The sequence below is a fragment of the Orcinus orca genome, chromosome 20 (assembly GCF_937001465.1).
Source record: "Orcinus orca chromosome 20, mOrcOrc1.1, whole genome shotgun sequence".
In the NCBI taxonomy this organism is placed as follows: Eukaryota; Metazoa; Chordata; class Mammalia; order Artiodactyla; family Delphinidae; genus Orcinus; species Orcinus orca.
The window spans coordinates 54,245,490-54,267,622 of record NC_064578.1 but is presented as its reverse complement, the minus strand read 5'-3'; the positions used below and the strand labels follow the sequence as shown (position 1 = coordinate 54,267,622).

At 42.6% G+C, this 22,133-nt stretch overlaps 1 protein-coding gene, 1 long non-coding RNA gene and 1 pseudogene across 2 annotated transcripts in view; 2 read left to right on the top strand and 1 right to left on the bottom strand.

The window, feature by feature from the left end:
- The window catches only part of LOC101281293 (zinc finger protein 665), a 369,078-nt gene that overhangs the window by 287,614 nt on the left and 59,331 nt on the right, over positions 1-22,133 (top strand). The window lies entirely within an intron of this gene.
- LOC105747743 (zinc finger protein 813-like) lies at positions 1,273-20,476 on the bottom strand (annotated as a pseudogene).
- Positions 19,552-21,337, top strand: LOC125962715 (uncharacterized). Its single transcript, XR_007474356.1, has 2 exons — positions 19,552-20,218; positions 20,917-21,337. It is a non-coding gene; the product is annotated as an uncharacterized LOC125962715 (long non-coding RNA).

The following is a 22,133-nucleotide window of genomic DNA, read 5'->3' as shown; positions in this document are numbered from 1 at the left end:
ATAGTTCCAGTACCTTCCCATCTTGTGATTTTTGCGTAAAATCCTTACCACACTCATCATTATCTGAGTGGTTTCTCTCCAGGATAAATATTCCAATATCTAGTGACAAGTGAGCACTAACTTGCAACTTTGCCACATTTGGTACATCTGTAATGTTCCATCCAGTATGGATTATCTGATGATTGGCGGGATGTGAGCCCTGAGTAAAGGTTTTGCCCATTCATGGCATTTGTGAGGTAATCTCCAGAATGAATTCTTTGGTGAATGACTTCCTTGTCTAAGGACTGGTCATACTAAACACACCTACCCCATGAAGGCTAAGATGTGAACAGTGAAGCCTAAGACGTGGACAGCTGCTAAAACCCCTGCTTAAAGTTCATCATCAGTGTGGCTTACTTGACAGTAAGATAAGCTTCTAAGTACACTGACAGATTTTTCACACTCATCACATTTGTCAGGCAGCTTTCCAATATGAAACTTCGGTGCACCTTAAGGTATGAATTTTGACTGAAGACTTTGAGAAATTCAATACATTTCTAGAGTTTCTGTCCAGTATAGATTATGTGATGGTGAGGCTTTGCCACACTCATGACATGTGCATAGCTTCTCTCCACTAAGAATCTCCCATGAATTTAAAGTGTCAATTTTGTTTTGTTTTGTTTTTTAAGGATTTTTAAAATATTTATTTATTTATGGCTGCATTGGGTCTTCACTGCCACACGCAGGCTTTTCTCTAGTTGCAGCGAGCGGGGGCTACTGTTCGTTGTGGTGAGCAGGCTTCTCACTGCGGTGGCTTCTCTTGTTGCGGAGCATGGGCTCTAGGTACACAGGCTTTAGTAGTTGTGGCATGCGGGCTCAGTAGTTGTGGCTCACGGGCTCTAGAGCACAGGCTCAGTAGTCGTGGCGCACAGGCTTAGTTGCTCTGCAGCACGTAGGATCTTCCCAGACCAGGGATCGAACCTGTGTCTCCTGCACTGGCAGGCGGATTCTTAACCACTGTGCCACCAGGGAAGCCCAAAGTGTCAATTTTGAGTGAAGACCTTCCCACATATATCACGTTAATATGATTCCCCCTTTGTATTTATTACCTGATATGTAGTGAGAGTTGAGATCTAAGTAAAGGTTTTTCAACAGTTTTTATCTTTGTAAGGTTTCGCTTTTGTATGAACACTCTGATGCTTTGCAAGGTATGCTTTTCGACTAAAGCAGCTGCCACACTCGTCACATTTGTAAGGCTTCTCTCCAGTATGAATTCTCTGATGAATTACGAGATTTGAATTCCGATTGAAGACCTTGCCACACTCACTACATTTGTAAGGTTTCTCTCCAGTATGAACTCTCCGGTGAATTGCAAGGTATGAATTATAACTAAAGACTCTGCCACATATATCACATTTACATAATTTCTGTCCTGTATGGATTATCTGATGTCTCCTGAGGTTTGAGCTGTGATTAAAGATTTTGCCACAGTCTTTACATTGGTAAGGTTTCTCCCCAGTATGAATTCTCCGATGAACTGAAAGGTATGAATTTTGACCGAAGACTTTGCCACATACATCACATTTATATGGCTTATCTCCTGAATGGATGATTTGATGTTGTATGAGGTGTGAGCCAAAATAAAAGGTTCTGCCACACTCATTACATTTGTAGTGTTTCTCTCCAGTATGAATTATCTGATGACTGACAAGGGTTGATCTAATACTAAATACCTTACCACACTCATTACATTTGTAAGGTTTCTCTCCAGTATGAATTCTCTGATGACTTGCAAGGTTTCCTTTCTGACTAAAAGCCTTGCCGCACTCATTACATTTGTAAGGTTTCTCTCCAGTATGAATTCTGCGATGTTTTGCAAGGTATGAATTCTGACTAAAGACCTTGCCACATTCATTACATTTGTATGGTTTCTCTCCAGTATGAATTCTCTGATGAACTGCAAGGTATGAACTTTGACTAAACACTTTTTCACATACATCACATTTATATAAGTTCTCTTTTGTATGGATTATCTGATGTCCAGTGAGCTGCAAGGCATGATTAAGGGTTTTGCCACACTCGTTATATTTGTAAGATTTCTCTTCAGTATGAATTGTTCGATGAATTGCAAGGTCTGAATTTCGACTAAAGACTTTGCAACATACATCACAATTAAGTATTTTCTCTTTTGTATGGATCAACTGATGCTGAGTGAGATTTAAGCCCTGATGAAAGGTTTTGCCACACTGATTACATCTGTAAGGGCTTTCCATGCATGCACTCTGGTCTTGTGTCAGTATTGAAGGATGTATAAAATCATTCTCATATGAATTAGAAATGGTGGTTTGGACAGTAGGAGAAGTTCCTTGAAGTGGTGAAAATGAGGCACTAATGCTGATGCTCTTGTCAGCTTGATTAAATTCATCAATTTCCTCTTCACTTTTGAACATATGCAGTTCACCCTGAAAGCTTAATGCCAGCCTGTTTTCAATAGGCTTGATTCCTGCAACCCTTCTACCATGTCGATCTCTCTTATCAGCCAGCTTTTGGTTATGGTTTACAGGCATCCCTTTGTCATTTCTGTCCTCATCTCTTGGCTGAGACTCAAAGTCATGTTCCTTTTCCTGGACTTCCCTGAGGTAAAAAGGCTTGATTTTTTCATGTCTTCCCAGTGTCAGTGTTTGGAATACTTCTGCTCTATCAGTGTTTGCATTTAGTTGTAATTTCTTGATCACATGTAAGTGAGAGATATCTACAAGATATAAAGGACCGTAAGTACCCTATTCATCCCAGTTCATACGGAAATAGTTCATGTTAAATATTACACCAAAATTAGTACTTACACAAAACAGAGTTATGAAAATTCCCAACCAGGATATTAAAACCTTTACAAACACAAAAGGAATGATTCTTTACTAAAGATAAAGTGATCGAGGGAATTCCACTTAAATTTTGGGTACCCAATTTTCAAACAACCTATGATAAAAACACTCACATTGAGAAAACTTCTGTTAGCTATCAAAGAAAGTGTATTTTTCAACCATGACACCTAAGCATATACCAATTAGCAGTAAACATACTGGTGCCTTGTAACTGAGGAGAAAAGAATATTATACTATACATATATTGTGCATACTTGTTAAATAGAAATGAATGCTAAAAAGACAGACAGTAAATAATTGTGACAGTAAATAATGCAAAACTAACTTATTCAATGTATAATCTCAAGGAGTGGCGGTTTCCAATTGGGAAACAAATATAGCATAGAGAAAATGGTGAGTATGATAAAACAGTATTTTAAAAAACAAAATGTTCTTCTAAAAACGTGCTGTAAATCTATGTACCCAGGAAGAAGCATAAAACATTCTGAAAGACCACCTTCTGTATATCACAATTAAATATCAATAAATGAAATATTCTCCAGTTATATTAACAGCCATTAAATAGAACAACTCCCTACCTGTTCAGTGCCCTAAAATATCCAGTTCATTGGCTCCAAAATATACATAATGAAGAGAGAGCAATTTTTGAATTTATTTAACTAGGTTCATACAACAAATTGCAGAAGAAAGGCATACAATATATAAGGCAAAAAAAGGGACATCATAATAAACATGCCAGAATATTAATATATCTTTTTTATACAAAAGCCACTTTTGATTCATTAATATAAAAACAATGCACTATTTCTGGGAATTCCCTGGCAGTCCAGTGGTTAGAATTCAGCACTTTCACTGCCATGGGCCCGGTTCCATTCCTGGTTGAGAAAGTAAGGTCCCGCAAGCAGCGTGGTATGGCCAAAAACACAAACAAACAAACAAAAAAACCCAAAAAATCCCCACTATTTCAAGCCGTCTAACATTACTAGTTTCTTTCGAAAGGCTTGAGGAAAGTTATCAGAAGTTTTTAAGTAAGGAAAGTGGAATCAGGTTTCTGTGCATGACCCCAACTGACGCAGAAAGCAGTGAGAACCATGATGTGGACCTTGACCAACAGACTGAGACAACATACTCTTAAGCATGACCACCCACCCAACAGCAGCAGAGGATAGATTACAAAATACGACAACAAACATCAGGAGTTGAGAAAGAAAACTTCAAGGGAGATGCAAGAAGTGAGCTGGATAACTACAAAGGGTATTCAGCCGCCCCTCCTGGAAATGGTTTCTGAGTCATCACAGCTACACAGAAAATGATTTAGGTTGTGTCATGAGACAGTTGTTCGATATATAAAGAGGCATTATTTTTACAGTGTGAGTGATGTGGAAGGTGGAGGGATGGGTGAAGGAGTGCTGCAGAAATTGGGAAGTTCAGGAGAATAACTTAACAATAACAATGGAAATAGGAAATAACAATCTTTCCATCCACATCAAGGTACCATGGAAATAGGAAATAACAATCTTTCCATCCACATCAAGGTACCATGTAAGGAAAGGTCAGGACTGAGAAAGGGCCTGAGTGGAGCACAGAGTTTTTTAACTATGGGAGTTATACTATGAGTATGGGAAGAACTGAAAGAGATTTAAACACTGTAGAAATAAACTAACTTTAAATCTATTACACTATTTGCTATGCAAGGTATCAAATTCCAACAGCTGTATTTCCATGCACATATTCAATAAAAACATACACAATATTCAAGGAGATGGTGCAATAATGTTCTTAGCAGAAAGTGGAAGAAAAAACCAGGAGAAGACCAGCAGAAGGAGACGAACCAGTCTATTCTGTACACACACGTGCAGAACAAAGTAATCAGATCAACACTACTGTAAAGTAGGGAGATCCTGATTTCAGAATGAAGATCTCCTGGCTGGGTGAGCAGGGTTTGTATGGGGAAACAAAGATAGCAGAAAGCGTTTGAGAAAGCCTGAGCAATTTCAGGATAGGATCACAATAGTAAAGTAAGCAAAGAAAGCGAAAAGTGTTACTAACTAAAATATAGATTACATAACATAATTTGGTATATAAAATGTTTATGTTAACACTCCTTGTTATTAAACATGACAGTGTTCTTTTAGCTGGCCTCTCTAAATACTGAAAATCAGATCATTAAATTTCTTAACACAAACTCTGCAAAGAAAAACAAAACCATGAGGAGTGATGTCAACAGAACAGTAAACCACAGGCACTCATTACAGCCATGAGGAAGCCAAGTTAAAAACAATAAACAAAAAAGAATTTGGGAAAACTCTACAAACCAGTAAAAAAACAGTGGGAGCAGCCAGGCAATTGCCTATCCTGAAAACACTAAACCAAAAAATGTAGGAAAGTTCATGACAATCCCCTGGCCTGTGACTCCCCACCTCCTTCTTACATTGCATTGAGATTGAACTGGAAGAAGCCTCCCAATTACCAGAGGTGTCCTCATGGGGAAATGCTAAAAACATGATAAAAACACTCAGTAAACCAGAAATAGAAAAAAAAATGACCTCAACATAGTAAAGGACATGTATTAAAAGTCCACAGGTAACATCATACTCAATGGGGAATGACTTAAAGCTTTTCCTCTAAGATCAAGAAAAAGACAAGGACAGTTACACTCAGTATTTCTAAAAAAAAAATCACTGGAATTCCTAGCAAGTACATGTAGGTAGCAGAAAAAGACATAAAAACAATTCCAGTAGCAAAAAGAAGCAAAACTATCTCTTTTGACAAATGAAATGATCTAATAAGTAAAAAACCCTGGGGAAATCCCTGGTGGTCCAGTGGTTAGGACTCCATGCTTCCTCTGCTGGGGGCCTGGGTTTGATCCCTGGTGTGGGAACTAATATCCCACAAGCCGTGCAGCACGGCAAAAAAATAAAAAATAAAAAAAAAATTAAAACCCGTGAAGATTCTTAAACAAAAATTTGATAGAAATAATGAACTCAGAAAGATGACAATATATAAAATTGACAAACAAAAATCAATACTGTTTCTATACAGTGACAATAAAAAATCAAGAAGGAAATTCAGAAAACAATTCCATTTACAACACCATCAGAAAAATAAAGTACTTGGCAAAACTTTACAGAAGGGAAAGATATATGCACTAGAAACTAAAAACACAGCTGAAAAATATTTGAAAAGACACAGATTAATGCAAAGATACCCCAAGTTCATGGATTAGAAATATTGTCAGTATGTAAACACTACCCTAAGTGATCAACAGATTCAACACAATCCCTAATAAAATCCCAATAGTGTGTCTCGAAGAAACACATAAATCCATCCTAAGATTCAAATGCAATCTCAAAAGACACTCAATAGCAAAACCAAGGTTGAAAAGAATGAAGTTGGAGGTTTCACCATCATTTCAAAATTCTTGGAAACCTAAACTAACCAAAGCAGTACGGTCCTAGCATAAAGACAGAGAGAGACCAGTGGCATACAACAGAGACGTGAGAGATAAACTCTTGTGTATGTGGTCAAGTGATGTTCCGCAGGAGTATCAGAACCACTCAGTGGGGGAAGGGCAGTCTACTAAACAAAACGAATTATGGTTCAGATTGAAGGTATCACTGCACTTCATAAATTCTCTAATTTAGATGTTTCAAAATTAGCTGTTGATGTAGAAAGAATAGCACACAGGTGACCCCAAAATGGTGTCAACAACAGTTTACACAACAGCCTCACAAATATGAGGATGTGAACTTGGGCAATGTTATCCTGAGGAGAAATTCCTATTCACCGTTTACTGAGGGTGAAAGGGGATGGGCATAGTACATGTGAACACCACTATCACAGTGCCCTTGAGACAGGCTTTTGTGACACTGCTCAAAACCAGAAAAAAACCTGGAAAGATTTATCAGCCAGGCTCTGGTGATACTTTCTATCTCATATCATAGAATATGCAGACCACTTCACTATAGCTTTAAGTGGTGATTTTCTATATAGCAGGAAAATATTACAATATATGAGGGATAGTATTCTCATTCAAAATTATCTGTCACCCAGTAAACCCACCCTATAGAGAGTCCACCAGAAGTTGCTGATTAACGAAGGGTGGACTATCACACCAAAGGTTCTGGATAAAATTTCAGAGCCCAGTTCTCTGTATTTCATAAACAAGTTTCAGAGGCAAAATCACACAAACTTAGGAGAGTATGAAATCAGGAAGAGAATACATTCCCAGACTACGTAGAGCAGTACAGGAGTGAAAAAAATAAGAGATATGTGTGTCAGATATCATAGAACCTTCAGATGGAACAATGTGCTCTAGCCACAGATGCCAAACTAGAGGCTGAAAGATACATATATGCTCCTCAGTAGGACTGGGGATCAAAGAGATGATCTCCCTGTCCACTGTCCTTAGTTTTCCTAAGTAATAATTACAGAAGATAGAATGCACCTCCCTGTTACACACAAGCCTGAAGAATGTGGCCAAAGCAGAACAGAAGAAATGCAGGAGGGATCTAAACAGGGAGACAGGGCTTGAGACAGCTCCATGCAGGTTCTGAGATGCCACATGGAATCAAAGAGCAGCCAGTGTCTCCCATCTTCTGATGAGGTCTCCTAAAAACATCAAATGGGGACGGAACCGGGAAAGGTTCAGGGATTGGAGTCTGCAGGCATCAGCTCTTATCTATGTGGACTGAGAACTGAGCATCCAATGGAATGAAGTCGAGAAGGAGAGATGAGGGGGCAAGAGGCCCCTTTGAAAAAGTCCACCTCATGCTCTGCTAATTCAAGCAACAAGAGCTCACAGAAACCAGATGGCAGAGTGTTGCAGATCATGATAAAGACCTTGCCTTTGTCTCTGGTGGAGCTGCAGCACCACTGGAGGGTGAAAGAATACATTTTACACGTGGAAGGACAAGAGGGATAAGTTACGGAGAAGAAAAATTTCCTCTGAGAGTTCAAATAATAAGTAAATTTTTGTATTCCCATAGAACTCTCTGATGAGGGGAAAGACTCCAAACACTATTAATAATGAGGCTTCCCCTCGGCGCTTCTGAGATCTGACCTGTGTTCACACTTTGATACATCCCCAAAGGTATTCAGATCAGTCTTCACAGCCCAGGGCTCTTTCTCTTGTTACAAAGTGGGTAAAATATTCAGATAAGAAACAGAAATTCCTCCACATAAGAGGAAGGAAACATGATTTGCTGTGGCTTTTCCAGAATCCTGGTCTCTTGCTCAACTGAGAACTGAGGTGACTACAGATGGAAACAGAAAAATATTTCAAAAAACTGACCTGCTCTTTACCTCCTGAATACACAGGGAACAGTATAATGTGCAGAAACGTAGCTCTTTTCCTAAAACTCCTAAATCAAAAGCACAGGGGTAGGAAACAGGAAAATGGGTATATTAAAAGTTTCCCATTGAGCTTTATATACATGTAAGCTCTGGAACAACTCCTGATGTATCACGAACTGGGCAGGCCATCAGAGGAAAAGGTAGATTTAAACTCCTGAGGCTGCATCCTGAAGCTTTCCATGTCTGAATCAACAAGGATTTCAGATCAGTCAAGCAAAACAGGGGCTCCCAGGAGGCACACAATGGAAAATGCAAAGATACATAAGGGCAGATCCCAATTTCTGGAGGGAAGTTATCCTCACCCAGGGAGACCAGGTTCCTGTAGGTCTCCAACATCACGTCCCTGTACAAGGCCCTCTGAGCAGGGTCCAGGCATTCCCACTCCTCCTGAGAGAATTCTATGGCCACATCCTTGAAGGTCAACTGTGCCTGAAATGAAAACACATTTCACCAAGGGGCCATGAGGAGAATTCTTATTTTCACACAAAATGAGAAGAGGTGAAAAGATCAAGTTTAAGTATGTATTCTGACAGATCCATATAAAAAGATATCTGGGGAAATTATGGGTCTCTAATTTTAATTTCTTATGCTTTTTCATAGAGATTATGATAACCTGTAATCAATGTGTATTTTTCATTTTTGTGGACAATACATGAAATACGTATAAATAAAATTCAACAATGAGTTCTCTATCCAGAAGTGTTAGATTATGTCTTACACACTGAGTGCTATTCAAAATCTAGATGAACTACACTATGAGTGGTGGCTTTAGAGATGACTAAGTCCACAGTGCTTTAAAAAAGAAAATCAAAATCTTAAATTACAATGACAATAACAGCAATGACTAAAGGTGTTTGAATACTTCACAGATGCTAAGCATTACTCTAAATGCTTTATAGATATGAACTTTTTTATCAACATTGTAGCTCAGTAGAGAAAGATCTGTTCCCATCGTGCAGAGGAGAAAACTGTCAGAGACGTTTGGAGAAACTCAACTTAGTTCGAGCTAAGAAATGATACAGCAAGCACCTGAATTAAGGTGGATGCGCTCTTGAACTGAAGATAAAGAAGCAAAAACTGAAGTAACAGAAGAGATTTGGAAGCACACGGCCAGAGGATTCTCCCAGAAAACTTGAAAGAAGTTGAACAACATGAAAGGCAGTAAAAGGTCATTATAGATGTAGGCACGCATGCGCGCGCGCAAACACACACACACACACACACACACACAACATGTTAGTAATCTTACTAGCATCTGAACCATTAACAGGATAGTGTAGGAAAAATTCAAGGCCATGTAATATATTTATGATATAATTTCAACTGCAATAAAATACAGTGCATAGTTATAAAATTCTGATGTCTTTTATCAAAACCATGGACTTGCACATCCATGAACTCATGGACACACAGGTAAATGCACAAATAACTGAAACGAGAGAAGTTGTCTCTGGATATACTATTGCATGATTTTTTTATCATCATTTTTATTTATGTGAATTTCAGCATCTTTGAAACAATGAAAATATATCAACTGTATTAAATGGTACTAACATGAAAAAAATAGGATCCTTTAACTGCAATCTCTATTGAATACCCATATATAAATACAATTTAAACCACAATATTGACATAGTAGGTATTAACAAATGCAAAGCAGAGTTTATTTCTGTATTCCACACATAAAACACTGACTCAAAATCAGAAAAGTTATTACTATTATACATTAATTTAAGAGACTAAGAAAAAAATTATCACAATAGTAAAGTTAAAAACTACTCAGAGAGGGCTTCCCTGGTGGCGCAGTGGTTGGGAGTCCGCCTGCCGATGCGGGGGACAGGGGTTCGTGCCCCGGCCCGGGAGGATCCCGCATGCTGCGGAGCAGCTGGGCTCGTGGGCTATGGCCGCTGGGCCTGCACGTCCGGAGCCTGTGCTCCGCGATGGGAGAGGCCACAACAGTGAGAGGCCCGCATACCGAAAAAAAAAAAAGCTACTCGGAGAATTAAATATCATGACTAAAAAGAATATGGAAAAAAGTATATTGTGGGCTTCCCTGGTGGCGCAGTGGTTGAGAATCCGCCTGCCAATGCAGGGGACATGGGTTCGTGCCCCAGTCCGGGAAGATCCCACATGCCGTGGAGCGGCTGGGAGCCATGGCTGCTGAGCCTGTGCGTCCAGAGCCTGTGCTCCGCAGCGGGAGAGGCCACAAGAGTGAGAGGCCCACATACTGCAAAAAAAAAAAAAAAAAGTATATTGTAATTAAGGAAGAATATTTCACCAAACAGCATGATTAGAAGGAAACTTGATGCATTCCCTCTGAAGTTACAGTGGAGTGAAGGGGGCTGGCCAGGGCACCTGCCTTTCACAATGTACAGTGTGCCTGAGCAAGAGCCATTAGAGGCGGTAACAGGAGGAAAACAGAGGGCAAGAGACACAAAGAGAGTGTGCCAGAGAGTTGGAACTGTGAACATTCACAAATCTAAGGACACAGAAATCTAAGAGCAGAGAAAGGATGTGAAAAGATAGCCCATCCTAAAGAGAACAGGGGTGACTATATTACATCAGAAAAAATAAAGACAAAAACTGACACAAGAGACAAAGGATATTATATAATGATAAAACAGTCCATTCACCAGGAAGATATAACAATTATAAATATATATACATCTAACCTTAGAGCTTGCCCAAATATGAAGGAAACAACAGAAAGAGACAACAGCAAAATGTCAGTATGAGACTTCAATACTCTAGTTATATCTACACATGGAAACAACTTAAAAGGAAACAGAGAACTTGAACTACACTAAATAACAATTGTACCTAAAAGACATGTACAGAACACTCCACCCAACACCAAAAAACATCCTTCTCAAGCAAACATGAAACATTCTCCATAACAGACCACAAAACACATCTTAGGCCACAAAACAAATCTTAACAAATTTAAGGAGACTGAGATCTAAAAAGTGTCTTCTCTAACCACAATGAAATGAAACTTGAAATAACAGAGGGAAAACAGGAAAACCCCCAAAATGTACAAAGTAAACAGCTGATTCTTAAAGAAGCAATGGGCCGGGCTTCCCTTGTGGCTCAGTGGTTAAGAATCCGCCTGCCAATACAGGGGACACAGGTTCGAGCCCTGGTCCGCGAAGATCCCACATGCTGCGGAGCAAATAAGCCTGTGCACCACAACTACAGAGCCCCAGCACCACAACTACTGAAGCCCGCGTGCCTAGAGCCCGTGCTCCACAACAAGAGAAGTCACCGCAATGAGAAGCCCGCGCACTGCAACAAAGAGTAGCCCCTGCTCACTGCAACTAGAGAAAGCCCACATGCAGCAATGAAGACCCAACACAGCCAAAAATAAAATAAATAAATTTATTTTTTAAAAAAAGAAGCAATGGGTTAAAGAAGAAATCACAAGGAAATTGTAAAAATATCTGAATGAAAATAAAAACACAACATACCAAAATTTATAACAGGCAGTCAAAACCATAGTAAAAGGGAAGTCTACAATGCTAAATGCTTACAACAAAAAAGGGGAAAGATGCAAACCTTGTACTGCTGTTCAAGAATGTATGGAGAGCCATTAGACAAGAAAAAGAAATCAAAGTTATACAAATTGAAAAAGAAGTAAAATTACCTTTTTCTCTAGGTGACAAGGTTTTACATGTGCAAACCAAAAAGGCTCCATGAGAAAACTACCACTTCAAAACACAACTTCAAGGAGTTCCTGGTTGGTCCAGTGGTAAAGAATCCACCTTCCAAGGCAAGGGACTTGGGTTCAATCCCTGGTCAGGGAACTAAGATCCCATATACCACAGAGCAACTAAGCCCACGCGCCTCAACGAGAGAGCCCGCGTGCCGCAAACAACAGAGCCCACGCACTCTGGAACCCGTGTGCCACAACTAGAGAGAGAGAAAAAAAAACCCCGCACGCCACAACTAGAGAGAGAAGCCCATGCGCCTCAACGAAAGACACTGCACGCCACAACAAAAGATGCCGCACGCCTCAATGAAGATCCCGAGTGCCACAACACCTGATGCAGCCAAAAAAAAAAAAAAAGAAAAAACAACTTTGGAAAAATTGCAGCAGGGAATTCCCCAGCAGTCCGGTGGTTAAGACTCTGTGCTTTCACTGCCATGGCCCTGGGTTCAAAACCTGGTGGGGGAACTAAGATCCCACAAACCACAAGGCATGGCCAGAAAGGAAAAAAATTATCAGCACACAAAAATCAGTTGCCTTGGTATACACAATATACACAATGAACAAATTCAAAAGGAAGTTAGAAAACAATACTGTTTACTATAGCATCAAGAGACAGACTAGGAAAAAATTACCCAAGGAGGTGAAAGACTTGCACACTGAAAACTACTAAATGTTGCTAAAAGAAATCCAAGGATATACAAATAAGTAAAAAGACACCCTGTACTCATGAATTGGAAGAATTAATATTCTTAAAATGACTTTATTACTGAAAGTGTTCTACAGATTCAATGGAATCCCTGTCAAAATTTCGAAGGCAATTTTTGCAGTTAAAAAATAAATCATACTAAAATTCATAGGGAATCTCAAAGGATGCCCAACAGCCAAAATACTCTTGAAAAAGAAGATGGACATCATTTTCAGATTTCGAAACATATTACAAAGTAATCAGGATGATGTGGTACTGGTATAAGCACAGATACAAAACCCAGTGGATACCAGAAATAATCCAGTGAATATATATAAAATGTACAGCCAAGGGTGCAAAGACTACACAAAGGGGAAAGGACAGTCTCAATAACAAATGATGCTGAGCAACTACATACATCCCAGCAAAAGAATGAAGATGGAACCTTACTTACTTGCATCAAAGGTAAAAAACTTCTGTATCACAGGATACAATCCACAGAGTGAAAAGACAACCTCTGTGGAATGCAGGTGATGAAAGCGATTTAAAGAATTTCCCACTGTCAGAGATTTAGGTTGATTTCATAGTTCAAACTCAAGAATGGACTAAAACATTCCCTGGTGATCCAATGGTTAGCGCTTGGTACATTCACTGCAGTGAGCCCGGGTTCAATCCCTGGTCGGGGAACTAAGTTCCCACAAGCCTTGGTGGGGCATGGCAAAAAAAAAAAAAAAAAAAAGTTAAAAAGACAGAACAAATTACCTCTTACTGGTCTGTTTTCCAGATTTTACGAGATACTGTGCACATTAATGTCCAGCTTCTTTATCCTGCTTGACAGACAGCAGACAGTGCATCCTGATGGGGCCCTAAGCAATCCCTGCTGTCCAGTATCACTGACACCATGTCTCCAATCCATGGGTGTGAAGCCCTGCCCAGGACTACACCCAGCGGAGCCTCTTCAGAAGTTCCAGGTCACTAGGTCATGGGGAAATGGGATCTAAGTGGAGATGACAGGCCCTGAGGGAAGGACCCGAGTGAGTGTGAATGTACAGGTGTCAGGCAGGATAGTTCAGAGTCAGAGATTAGCGAGTCCAAAGAAGGGCATTTCAGGAAGGACAGACAGAAGAAACAACTGAGAATATGACTTTACCTGAGAAAGAGCCATTCCAGACTCCTTTTCTTTCCTCTCCCTCCTCTTCTGGGCTTCTTCCTCAGACAAGAGTCTTTAGAGGTCGATCTTGAAAGTGGAAAACAAGCTGTTTAATGCTTAGAATCAACACACCCCCTTCCTGAGTCACCACCACACACACAGGGAAGCCCTCAGCATGGGGAACAGACGGTCCTCTGCTGCCCACTGTCCCAGGAGGGGCTCAGGACAATAATTCCCACACGCAGACCAACCAGTGAGTTTCCCCACCCTTTCCTTCAGATCAGGCTCCCCTCCTGGTGAGGCCCTCACGTACCCAGCAGCAGCGGGCACCTCAGCTGGACCCGACGATCCCCTGCAGGTCACAGACCAGCCCTGATCCATCCCCACGCAGAGCAGAGCCCTCACCCTCAGCCCGGATCTCAGCCCTCAGGAACGGGGGGACCCAGAGTCACGATGCTCAGTGAGGGATCCGGATTGGAACATCCTGGGGCACCTCAAATATTGTTGAGGTTGGACCCCCACACTGACAGTATGAAGAGGAATCCCTGGTCAGAGGGTACAAAACATGTCTGTACAAAATTCTTCATCGATCTAAGGAAACGCCTGGGTTGAGCAGCACTCACAGGAGGCAAGCCCAGCACAGCCCCCACTTGCTTTTCATTTTCCAGCTTTACTGAGGCCTAACAGATGTATAACAATGGTGTACATATGAGGCATCCAATGTGCTTATTAGACATATGTATACACTGTGTAATATTCATAACAGAGTGCTTTACACGTCCATCAACTCACAACGACCATTTTATTTCTGTGTGCTAAGAACACTCAAGTGTTACTCTCTCAGCAAATACCAGATATATAGAAACACAGTATGATTAACGATAGCACGATGAACATTAGATGAACATGTTGCAAATATTTACCTAAATATAATGATTTCATTTCCTTTGGCTATCTAGACAGAGGAACCTCTAAATTGTTTTCCGTAATAGCCATACCATTTACATTCCCACCAATGAAGCACAAGCGTGTGTGTGTGTGTGTGTGTGTGTGTGTGTGTGTGTGTGTGTGTGTGTGTGTGTGTGTGTGTGTGTTCTGAGACAGGGAGAGGACCGTAGAGGAACCAGCACTGGCCTGGCAGCAAGAAAGTAGCGGCTACACCTTCCCAAGAACGTGCCTCTGTATTACTGATCACTGTGGTGTTGCTGGCCCTCTGATTCTTGGAACAATCTCTCCCTACATTAAAGAACTTAATGGCCCCTCTCAGGTTCTGTCCACAGAAACATACCTAGCAAAATCTCCCTAATGAAAACCTTCTGCCATTTGAAGCTTACTACTCATAACTTCCCTTCTGGACTCAAATGAACTTACAAACTTTCATGGGGTCCAACATAGTCTCGACAAAACCCATAATGATCAACTCATCGTGCTAGAAAATACCAGAAAACATGCCAAACTCTAATAAATCATGCCAGAGGGAAAAATACATATAAGACACCCAAGGAACCAATAGATGCAAAATACCATATTTTCATTCACAGTAACCACAGCCCAAACACTGTCATCTTCAAAAACTACACATAAAAGAAAGATGTTTCCAACGATGCACATCCCCCAGTGAGACCCAAACATCCCCCAAGGCAACACTCCAATTCCCCTTTCCTTATGTTTCACAGTGCAACTGAAAATTTCTTTATCTGCGACACAAAATACTAAAAAGTACCAAAGGTAAACAACAAACTGACCTCCATATTAAGTCTAAAAACTGCACAATGATTCCTCTCTTTCTCTCTCCCTTTTTTTCTTCTGGAGCAGGAAGGATTTATTACTTGCAGCAAGTAAGGAGAACACCAGAGATCTTTCCCAAAGCAGTATCCCTGCACAATGATTCTTGACCTCCCAGAATACCCAAAACAAGTCACTTGCGGAGTGGATGCTGTAGGGCACCCTCTAGCTCCATTGCCTGCGGACAAGGCACCCATCCTCCTGCACCCAAAAATCCCTGTAAGCTCAGCTCAGGCCACACTTTTTTTAACCACAATGGAGGAAAATGTTTCTCTTTGTCTAAAACCACTGCCTTCATTCCTCCTCATGTATGGCCATGAAATACCAGATTAAACCAATGCATGGAAACCTCAGTGTCAGCAGCTATGTCCCAGGGAACCTGAGCTAAGACACTATGGCACCTCAAACCATGCAATGCACCCACAACTACCTATAAACCCAATTCCAGGTGCTCCAGCCAGAACTGACACGTCCCTTGCCAGGAGTTCCACACACCCCTTGAGCCCAAAAGGGACAAATGCATACACCATTCATTGGGCTCATCTTGAAGCCCACACTTGCTGCCATATCCCTCCTGCAGGCTCTCCTCCTTGCACTCATGGGCAAACAGGGCTAAAGGACAAAAGTACCTCTCAGGAAAGCCATCGCAACAGGAATACACACAAGCTGCCACCGAAAGGACACTGGGCATTCAATATGCAGGTCAACAAAGTTGGCCCTCCTGGAAAAACTTAGGAGAAAGTAAGAATGTTACGGAGTCCAGTTACAAAGGACATTTGAATGCAGTGTGGGAGACTCAAAGATAGGCGGTCCCCAGATTTCTTGTCCCCAAGACAGATGGTCCCCAAGTTTCTTCTCTCCTGTTCTCCCAGCTCACAGGTAATTAAAAGATACCCTAACTCTCTGAGGGAAGTCTCCTTCATTCCTCCTTAGGTTCTGGACTTTGGCCCACAGTTACCACAGTGAAATCACTACCCCTGACTCGGAGCAGATGAACTGCTGGAAGGCAAAGCTCCTGTCCAAGGAGGCAACTGGTCCCTAGATGTGCACAGCCTGGAACACCTGGGGGCTACAGTGGAGCAGTGACACAGCACACTAAACATGGGGACACCTCAACGTACTACATGAGGACATCAGTTCTGTAGGGATTGTTAGCACTCCCTGCATCTTTTTGCTCTTATTTTGAGTAATTAAGCAGCCATATGGGGTAATAATCAATTAGAGTTGAAATGTCCAGAACAAATGTAGGAACCATCCTCATCACCTACCGTGTTCCCCTGGTCTCCCCTGAGGATTATTCAGCCCAACCCACAGTCCCAGCCACTAAACACATCCCCAGAGGGAGATGCCGCAGCTATCCAGGGAAGAGGAGGAACACTGTGCATCCTTCAATGAATGGAAAAGGAAGAAGACTCCAAATAATCAATGGAGAGGGGCATTTCTGTTGAAGGTGATTGATACAGAGGCAATAAAATGTGACACAGATAGTCAGGAGGAGATGGCGAGCCCTCTCTGAGCCTAGACCTGAAGGGAGACAAAGGGCCTGTGCTATGGTGACTTCAAGGCAAAAGGTAAGAACAGGAACTATGATGTCAGATAGAAGTAGTTTTTGTTTGGAAACAGACAAAAGGTGAATGTGCCCAGCGTAGAGTGAACCATGAGAACAGGGTCAGCTCCCAGGATGAGGCTGGAGACACTGGCAGGGCCCTGATGACACAGGGCTGAGCAGCCACAGGGAGGAGTCGGGATTTGCCCTGAGGGCAAATAAGAGCCGGTGCAGGTCTGAGTGCCAGAACTGGCATAAACTCTCCTCGGATTTATACTTAATGCAGAGAAATATTTCTGACTACGGTCACTTCTACTCCGAGCCTGTGGGAAGACAGGAACCCATATACAATTCTAAACAAAACTAGACACTCTCTCCAAAAAGAAGACAAACACAGACACACACGCAATTTGGCCAATCACTTCAGGGTCAGTGTTACTCTGACTGAGAGTTTCTGGTCTAGTCTCTCATCTCCATGTTACAAGTGGGCGCCCTGAGGCCCAGAAGGGAGACTTTTCTGAGAAAGTCCTGGTTGAGTGAACAGCATCAGGTGTAACTGAATTCTGAAATGAGATCCTGAGGGGTCGGTGGGCAGAGTCTGTCCTTATCGCCTGTTCCATTTAAAACACCATCTTTCAGGTGCCTGATCAAAGGAAACTTCTCTTTCAATGTCTGATCACACTGTCACCAAACAGGTAATTTTTCTTTCCAGAAAAATCACAGTAAAAGAATTTAAAAATAAACAATTGGAAAAGCATAGTTGCTGGTGCATAAAACATTGCAAGCGTTCAGCTTAGAAGCAAGATCTGAGCAAACTTCTTCATCATGAATAGAGGAATAAAAGGGGAAAAAGAATATTAGACTAACTGGTTAAACTAGGTTTTGACTGTTAATATAAAAGATCAATGACATATCTACCAAGTACTCATCAAAAGAGTCTAAAATTATTTACTAGTTACCAAAGAACTTTACCAGTATACAAAGATAAAGCAGGGGAAGAACTCAGGTGTCAATTATATCTGAATAAATAAAATGAATTTGTGAATTTTTTTAATCTAAAGATCCTGCTGTCAATGTTTTAAAAAAAATTGAGGATTGGGGCTTCCCGGGTGGCGCAGTGGTTAAGAATCCGCCTGCCAATGCAGGGGACACGGGTTCGAGCCCTGGTCTGGGAGGATCCCACATGCCGCGGAGCAACTAAGCCCGTGTGCCACAACTACTGAGCCTGCGCTCTAGAGCCCGTGAGCCACAACTACTGAGCCCGCGTGCCACAACTAATGAAGCCCGCGTGCCTTGAGCCTGTGCTCCGCAACAAAGGAAGCCACCGCAATGAGAAGCCCGCGCACCGCAACGAAGAGTAGCCCCTGCTCGCCGCAACTAGAGAGGGCCCACGCGCAGCAGCGAAGACCCAACGCAGCGAAAAACAAATAAATAAATAACAAAAAAAAAACGAGGATTTATCATATTTAGAAAAGAATCACATGAGTAGAATACATAAGGCCACCAAACTTATTTCACAAGTTAGTAATTATTTGCAGGAAATTAGATATCTAATGCACTAGGATATATGCAAAGTTAAAGGCAAGACATAAATGTAAAGAAACCAGAGAGCAGAAAGTAAGTCCATTACAGAAAAACAAAATTTTTAGTGTTTCTTTAAAAAAGCACCATGTAGTGAAAGTCAGTCATTTCCTGCCCCACTAGTCTCTCCCCTGTCCTCTACCCCACACCAGGAAATGGAAGGGGGTGACCCACAACTGCCTGAGTCAACTCACCGCCCCTTGGCTGAACAGGGATTGCAAAGAGAAGTTTTCTTCTCATACAAACAATTACAAAATGCACAAACCTTACAGTTTTGCAATACAAATCCTCACCTGTATAATTTAAGCAAGCAACATTTCAATTTATTAGAGTCTAAAGCCAGAAGTCAGTATATCATAACTTAATCGTCCAAATCCAATCAACTCACCCCCAACCTGGACCCAGTCTGCCCTCTACCTGCACTACTATGTGTTTCCATTTTATTGTCTATTTCTTTCCGTGTTTCTGTCTCCTTTTTGATCTTATCTACTCCCCTGGTGCTCCTGCTGGCCTATCCATACATTTCTGCCTCTTTCTTCCCCCAACTCTACTCCCTCTCTGCCCGGCCCGTGACACCCCTTCTGTTACTCTCCCTTCCTCCCCACTCTCCGGCACCCCAGGTGGCTGTGCTTCCTTTCTGCTCTCTCTCTTCCTCTGCTCTGCTAGCCACAGAAGTCCTCTGCTTCTCTCCCAGGACCAGGATGCCCTGAAGGCCATGGTTCCACCGTTTGTCCTCTCCCAGATTTTCTGTGCAGTGCCTCACCACTAATGCCCTCCCTACTACCACTGATCCAGGGCCTCTCTCTATGTTGCTCTGCAATCCCTGGAGATCCGGCGTTTTCCTTTACTTCTCGATTTTATTCACCTGCTATTTTCAAGGCTTACTTAGTCTCTTTCATTTCACTGTCTCTTTATAAGCTCCTCAGCCATCCTCTACGTCTCCATCCGCTCTCCCTCATTCTTTCCACCCTGTCAGCTTTTCTATTTCTCTCTCAGTCGCTCTGTCTCTGCTCCTCCAGTTCCCCCATCGCCCACATATTTACAGAGGCCGAGACGGAATAACATGCCGCCTACCGGAAGAGTCCATTCTCCAGCGGGGTGGAATTTCAGACGGAAGAACACTGGGTGTCACATGGCTGGCCCAGGTCACTCCCCGCCCCCCCACGCCGGGTGAGGGGAAGGGCTGACTACGAAGGGGAGGCCGGGGGAGCAAAAGGACCGGCCTGAGGAGACGCGAGGACAGAGGCGCTGGGAGGGAGGGAGGGGGTCTCAGGAGAGGGGCGGGCTCTGCAGAATGCCAGGACCGGGGAGAGGACGTGGGCTGTCCGGGAGCGGGGCGGCCGGCGCTGCCCTCCAGGGGCCGAGAGGGCGAGGCTGGGGGGCGCGAATCCACCTCGCGGAAGGGGACGTTACAGGCGGCGGGAAGGGACGGAGGCAGTAATGGATTTTAAGCAGGAAAATGTCGCGAATGGAGGTGTCTACCCGGACCGAAGGCAGAAAAGCCAAGGGCACCGGGACCGGCCTCAGAGCGAATTCAAACCCAAAGGTAAACATGCCTGACCTGCAACGGCGACGTCCGGATTTACTGGGAGCGTAGGGCCGGGTGCTGAGATTTACGGTCCTTGGTGACCCCCCCACACTCTGAAGATGGAGAAAGGGGGGCCGCGCGGCACAGAGTCACACCAGAAAAGAAAACTTACTCTCAGCAGGGTGACCTTCTCTCCGCGCTATCCGCTTCCGCTTCCGTTATTAACGGCGCGAGCGCGGAGTTAGAAGCAGGGCTTCTGGGGGCGGGGCTTGGGCGGAGCGCTAGCGGCGAGGGGCGGGGCGAGGAGGGAGCCCCTTTCAGTCCAGGGAGCGCAGTTAGGCGGGGCAGGAGGCGGCGAGGGGTAGGTGGCGGCGAGGGGTAGGTTGGTCCCTGCAGCTTGAAACTGCTTGTTTTAATTTACTGTTTGCTACAGTTTTAAGGCAAAAGCTTACCGTTGCTTGGGCCAGTTATATCGGAAACTAAGATGTTTCCTCCTAACGAGTCGAGAATGGTGTCAATAAAAAGCTGTTTTTGCCAGCAGTTAGCTGGCGTGTCTAAGTGAATTGATAAATGTATATGAGATAAAAGGTTCCAGGTAGGGCTTCCCTGGTGGCTCGGTGGTGAATAATCCGCCTTACAATGCAGGGGGCTTGGGTTCAAGCCCTGGTCTGGGTAGATCCCACAGGCCGCAGAGCAACTAAGTCTATGTCCCACAGCTGCTGAGCCTATGCTCTAGAGCCCGCGAGCCACCACTACTGAGCCCATGTGCCGCAACTACTGAAGCCCACGTGCCTAGAGCCCGTGCTCCGCAACAAGAGAAGCCACAGCAACGAGAAGCCACGCACCTCAATGAAGAGTAGCCGCCGCTCCCCGCAACTAGAGAAAGCCCTTGATCAGTAACAAAGACCCAACGCAGGGCTTCCCTGGTGGCGCAGTGGTTGAGAGTCCGCCTGCCGATGCAGGGGACACGGGTTCATGACCCGGTCCGGGAAGATTCCACAAGCCGCGGAGCGGCTGGGCCCGTGAGCCATGGCCGCTGAGCCTGCGCGTCCAGAGCCTGTGCTCCGCAATGGGAAAGGCCACAACAGTGAGAGGCCCGCATACCGAAAAAAAAAAAAAAAAAGACCCAACGCAGCCATAAATTAATTAATTAATAAAAAACACACTTGCTACATTCCGCTTCCTGATGCACACAGAACTCATGGTGCAATATGAATGTTAGAAATACTTGTGAAATACTGTTCAGATGAATTGCCGAGGATATTTTCCACTTGTTTCATGAAAATTAATGTGTGCAGGTATTTATCAGATTATAAATATGAATCATAATTTTTCAAGAGGCTTTTTGAAAGGCTATTAAAAAAGTTGTTATAGTAATAAGCATTATATCTCAACTGTTATAAAATTCCATTTTGTGAATCCTATATGATACATATGCATGATATATATTTATTTATTGAACTATGGTTGATTTACAATATGACATTCACTGCACGTGCACAGCATAGTGATTCAGAATTTTCATAGATTATAAAACTTATTACAAAATAATCGCTATGATTCCCTGTGCTGTGCAATATATTGTTTAAGATATTGCTTATCTATTTTATACAAAGTATTGATAGCTTGGCTCTCTCAATCCCATACTCTTATCTTGCCCCTCCCCTCCTCCCTCGCTTCACAGGTAACCTAGTTTGTTTTCTCTGCGAGTGTGTCCTGTTTCACTATATACATTCATTTCTTTTCTAGATTCCACATTTAAGTGATATCAAGTAGTATTTGTCTTTCTCTGTCAGACATATTTCACTTAGTATAATATGCTCTAGGTCCACCTATGGTGCTGCAAATGGCAAAATTTCATTCTTCTTTGTGGCTGAGTAATATTTCATTGTAGATACGTATACCACTCTTCTTTAATCCATCTTTTTCCTTT